This window comes from Gracilinanus agilis, chromosome 2 (assembly GCF_016433145.1).
Source record: "Gracilinanus agilis isolate LMUSP501 chromosome 2, AgileGrace, whole genome shotgun sequence".
Lineage (NCBI taxonomy): Eukaryota > Metazoa > Chordata > Mammalia > Didelphimorphia > Didelphidae > Gracilinanus > Gracilinanus agilis.
This window is the reverse complement of record NC_058131.1, coordinates 250486729-250493003: the sequence shown is the minus strand read 5'-3', so window position 1 is coordinate 250493003 and position 6275 is coordinate 250486729. Positions and strand designations below refer to the sequence as shown.

At 35.1% G+C, this 6275-nt stretch overlaps 1 pseudogene; it reads right to left on the bottom strand.

Annotated features, from left to right (window-relative positions):
- Window positions 1-360: 360 nt before the first annotated feature.
- Window positions 361-6275, bottom strand: part of LOC123233558 — a 51917-nt pseudogene continuing 46002 nt past the window's right edge.

Sequence of the window (6275 nt, the reverse complement as noted above, 5' to 3'; positions counted from 1 at the left end):
TTTACTCCATTAAGAAATAAAGTGCCACACCAGAAAAAACAGAGCCATACAGTGCTGGTACTTTGGTACAATTGTATTTATTTTTTTTCAGATGAGTATTTCATTTCCACTTATTTGAATCCCATCTTTTAGAATTCATCCAAGGTGTCAAAATGCAAACCTCATCCAAATCTGTTTGTCTTCTCTGACATAAAAAATGGTCATTTCTCTCAAGTGCATCAGACAGAAACATAAAGAGTCACCAAAAACCACATGGCTTGATAAAGCTATGAAATGGTCCTGTTCAAACCTGTGAGTCACAAGGTAAATATTTAAAGGCAGGCAGATATTGGAGAGGTTTAGAAAGGAGGAAGGGCTCCCTTAAACAGTAATGGAGACGATGCTTTTGTATCTCTGAATGTTCCTCTTCAGGATTTCAGAGCAGGAACCATGGACTCTCTGGAAATGAGGATGATCAAGTTTCACACACTTTAGTGGTCCCCCAGGCCACCACAGTGGCAGCCTGAGGCCAGTTGAGCAACAGAGCTATCTCTCCAAAGTAATCTGATGGGCCAAGCCTTCCAATCTCAACATACTCCTCATTATCAGACCGACACTGAAGAACAGAAGCAGTGCCCTCTGTAATGATGAAAAAGTCATCCTTTGGTTGTCCCTGAACCAACTGAGAAGTTTCCAGTGCATCAGCCACTGTCAGTCGTTCCCACTTATCCAGTGATTCCAAGATGGAGACTTTGCTCAGGAATTCCTCATACATCTTCCATTTTCTCAGAGTGCTGCCCATCAAGACGCACCTATAACTATCCTGATTAATGCCCCAAAGTTAGAGGCCAGTCTTGGCTTTGACAGTGGCAACCCTCAGTGTGCCATACGCCAGTGCAAGTTCTCTAAAACTGCCTCCTTCACCATTGTTGGTCACCCATTCCATATTTACGTACACATCAACTTCTCCTTGATCAATGACATAGAAATGATCAGCAATATGAGTGACAGGAAACCTGGCATCAAATATATCACTTCTCTCGTTGTCATCAAGGTGAGTGAAGAGCACATTCTTAGAGATGGCCTTTGCCAAAGCAGTCCTGTTTTGTAGTCTTTGGACTCACAAAGGAGACAGCATCTTCCTCAGTGGAGACTTCAGAACTCACGCCACTTTGTCTGCAATGTGCATTCACAACAGGATTTGGAGGAGGAGAAATTTCATCGTCAAGGGAATCCAAATAGGAGCTCATCTTCTGACGAACCAAGATTTGCTTGCATTCCTCCTTTTCTAATTTTTCAAAATGCTCCCAAAGAAACTTCATAGGATGATCAGATTTATAATGCACTCTTTCAAAAGCTGTTGAATGTAATGCTTCTGAACATAGAGTTCACATCCTTTTAGGCTCTCATCTTCTTCTAGGTTCTAGGATGAAGAAGTCAACTTCAAACCTGGATGTGATGCGGGGGGAGAGAGCTCAGTAGAGAAGTGGCAGCAGGGAAAGGAGTGGCAGCAGCCTTTGGTAGAATTTTAAATGAACTCAGGGATCTATTTTCAAGATACCTAAAGAAGAAGATGAAAAAGAATGCCTTAGATAGCACTGCTATGAAAGAAGGTAATATCAGAAACCCTGATCTCACATCCCTATTTTTTATTTCCATAACATCTGTATGAGAATGATCTACTTGTATGCCCTAGATTTCCTTAATGAATTTTCTTAAAAGAATAGACTTCTACAGATGATTTTCTAAAGCAAAATGTGTTCTTATTTAAATCATTGACTAAAAGTTAGACAAAATATGAGATCTTATTGTGCCTGTTTGTTGTTTACAAAACAAAATTGACTCTGTAGATCTAACTTTACTCTGGTGCGTGTATACATGTATACATACTACATATGTATGTGTATATGCATGGGTGTGATGATATATATGTATATAAATGCATATATGTATGTATCTGTATATATGAACACACCCGTATTCCTTCACATTGTGACTTTTCCCATCATGGTTTTAATATGTGGCAAATTGGCATAAGAAGTTAAATGGGAATTTGGGGGGATTTTTGTAGAAGTCACAGATGACATGAGAAGAATAGCAACTACCACAAAAAAGTTTAGAAAGTCAGAAATACAATATATATGTAGTATTGTATAATATCTATATGTTTTATTTTTAATACCATAAACATACACAGAAAACACTGCATAAAGGAAAAAGAAAAATCAGACTTCTTTGGTACAAAGGTAGGGCCAAAGCATTTTACACAGATTTTCCAGATCCCGGGAGTGCCATTCCCATAACCCCCCACAATGTGGAAGGGATTCCTGTAAATAATCATATATGTGCATGTGTATGGGTGTATGTGTGTCCTCCCAGATGACTACTTTGTCATGGCAAACAACCTTGCAAAACTCAATAAAACTGTGAGCTATTCTTTACAAGGTTAGCCAAGATGGACAGGTCATAGTGGAAAGTTCTGCCAAAAGGTGATATAATGAAGAATAAAATGGCAAACCACTCCAAAATCTTTGCCAAAAAATCCCATTGGACTGTATTAAAATGATGAAAGATATGAAATATGAAGATGAACCTCTCAGCTTTGAAAGTGTCAAATTTGCTACTAGGGAAGAATGGAGGAAAACTATAAGTAGTAATGAAGCAACTGGACCAAAATCAAGGACACTCTGCTGTGGATATTATCTGGCAGCAAAAGGAAAATCTAATGCAGTATTTTGATCAGTATTTTGTAGGATCTTTGAATATAAGATCTCTGAACTAGTAAATTATATGTGGTCAAATTGCTGATGGAAAGATAAAGCACTGACATCTTCAGTGTCCATGAACTCAAAAAAATTGGGGTGTATGAATTTAATGCAAGTAAACATTAAACATATTAGTGTGGGCAAGAAACCCTTAGAAGAAGTCCTTATAGTCAATCGAGGAGTGAGAAAAGTGGTACTGGGGTATAATCTCAAAAACAACAGAATAATATATATTTGAATCCAAAACAAATCATTGAAAATAACAGTAATATAAGTATATGTTCCACTGATGCTGAACAGGTCAAAGTTAATCAGTTCTCTGAAGATATACACCATTTTCTAGAAATAACATGCCCAAATAGATATCATGTTCATCTATGGGTTTGGAATGCTAAAGCAGGAAATCCAAAGATAGTTGGAATCACAGAAAAGTTTGGCTTTGGAGAATAAAATGAAGCAAGGCAGAAGCTATAAAAGATTTGTCATAGCAAACATTTTTTCAACAACCTGAAAAATGGCTTTATAAGTGGACATAACCAGATGGATAATATCAGAATGAGATTGATTATGTATATACTTTATTGCCAAAGGTGAAGATGCTCTGTTTAGTTAATTAAAATAAGACTTAGAAGCCTCTATGGCTCAGATCATGAGCTTATCCCTGTAAAATTTAGACTTAACATGAAGAAAGTAGGGAAAACCATAAGATACTATAGCTATGACCTAAATACGATTTCTTATGAATATGGTGTGGAAGTGATGAATAGATTTACAGGATTAGATCTAGTAGAAAGAGGGCCTAAAGAATTATGGACTGAGGTTGACAATATTGTACAGGAGGCAGCAACAAAGAGATTCTAAAGAAAAAAGATCTATGAAACAAAATGGCTATTTGATGAGGCTTTACAAATATCTGAGGAAAGAGGGAAAACAAATGGTAAAGGAGAAATGGAAAGACATAAACAATTGAATGCAGAATTCCAGGGAAGAGCAAGGAAAGATAAAGTTTTATTAAACTAGCAATTCAAATAAATAGAAGAAAAGAATAGAATGGGAAAGATAAAATCTTTTCAAGTAAATTAGAATTATCAAGGGGATAATTATAAGAGACAAAAATGGTAAGGGCTGAAGCAGTAAAAGGAATTGAGAAGATTGGACTAGAAAATATGGAAAAAATTATACATAAAAGACCCTAACATCATTGATAACCATGATGTTATGGTTACAGATGCAGAACCCAAACATTCTAGAGAATGAAGTCAAATAGTATGTAGAAATTATTGCTATCAATAAGGCTATTTGAGGTGATACAATTTCAGCTGAGCTATTTAAAATACTAAAAGATGCTGTTGTTAAAGTGATGTTAAAGTTAAAGATGATCAGTATACCAGGAAATTTGGAAAACTCAACAGTGGCCATTAGATGTAAAAAAGATCAATTTTTTAAGATCAATTTATATCTTACTTCTTTTTTCTATTTATTTAATTGTTTTTGGTTACATTAAAATCCCAAGTATCTTCCTTCCTTCCTTTCCTCCCCACACTAGAGAAGACATTATAATAAAAAATTTATGCAAAAGTAAACTATATGTTTTATGTTTCTATTATGTCCAAGTTTCTAAAGAAAGACAATACTAACATGTATTAAAATTACCAAACAATTACTAATTTCACATGGTAGCAAGGTTATACTTAAACTTTTGCAAGCTAAATTTCAGCACTAACTAAAAACTACAAGAACTGCAGGCTGGTTTGCAACTAAAGATAAAATTGCTGACATTATCTGGATTATGGAGAAGATATGGCAATTCCAGAAAAAAACATCAATTTCTGCTTTGTTGACTACATTAAAGTGTCTGCCTGTGTGGATCACAAGATGTGGCAAGTACTCAATGAGAAAAGAGTACCAGATCATCTCACTTGTCTCCTAAAGAACCTGAATGCAGGACAAGATGCAATAGTTAGATGTGAATGCAACAACTGATTGCTTTAAGACTGGAAGAGGAGTATGACAAAGCTGAATATTGTCAACTTACTTATATAACTACATCATGTGAGTACATCACATGAAATGCCAGGATGGATGAGTAAATTCTAGAATTAAGGTTACTGAGAGAAACTTCAACAACCTCAGATATGTACAGCATTCTTTTTTTTTAATTATACAATAAAGTGTTTTATTCAGGTACAAAAATAATAGCAAAATTCATCTAGATAAACAAAAGGTCAGTAATCTTAAGGGAATCAGTGGGAAAAAAGGGGTAGACCATACCATTCTTATGGCAGAAAATGAAGAAGAATTAAGAAGTCTATTTATAAAGGTGAAAAAAAGGAGAGTGTAAAAGCTGGTTTGAATCTTAACATAAAAAAAAAAACACCTCAGATCTTGGCAAATAGAAGGAGAAGAAATGGAAGCAATGTCTGATTTTATAATCTTGGGCTCAAAGATCACTGTGGGTGGCAACTGTGGCCATGAAATTAAATTGTTTTCCCTTGGAAGAAAAGCTATGGTAATTGTGGACAGCATACTAAATAGGAGGAATCAACTTGATGGCAAAGGTCCATATAGGCATATAGGCAGGGCTATGGTTTTTTTAAGCCCTTACCTTCTTCCTTGGTATCATTTCTGAAACAGAAGAAGGGCAAAGTGTAGGCAACTGAGGTTAACTTGCTCAGGATCGCAAAGCTTGGATGTATCTGAGGCCAGATATGAACCCAGACCTGGAGCCAGCTTGATGTACTGTGCTACCTAGCTGCCCCTTTGGCTTTTCCAGGAGCAAAATAAGGTTGTGAGAGTTGGAATATAAGGAGAGATGAGCGCCACAGAATCAATGCTTTTGAATTTTATTGAAGAAGACTTTTGAGAGTTCATTGGAGAGCAAATTAGACTATTCACTAGGAGGTCAAATGAAGCTGAAGCTTAAATAATTTGTACACGTAATGAGAAGAGAGGACTCCTTGGAAAGACTGATGTTGTAAAAGATTGAAGGTAAAAGGATGGCAGAGGATGAGGTGGAATTGTCATGGAAGCAATGAATATGAGTTTGGATAAACTTTTGGAGACAATGGAGAATAGAAGACGTATCATGCTATGGTCCTTGGGGATCACAAAGAGTTGATCACAACACAAGAACTCAGCATATATATATATACATATATGTATATATATATGTATATATATCATATGTATATCATATTACCTATTTAAATGAGTTTAGGATTATTTAAATATATATATATATGTACACATTCATGCATTTATACCTAAACGCATGCATATATTCAGATATGTATTTATATACCAAACACATGTATTGCATTGTGCATGTATGTATCTTCACATTGCAAAATAACTATAATCACAGGAATATTTTATTCAATAATCTGCTGTTTTCCATATTTAACTAGGCACAAAACAGGCAATTATTTGCCCAGTAACCATATATATATATATATATATATATACGTATATATATATATATATATATATATATATATATATATATATATATATCAGTGAAGGATATCTTCT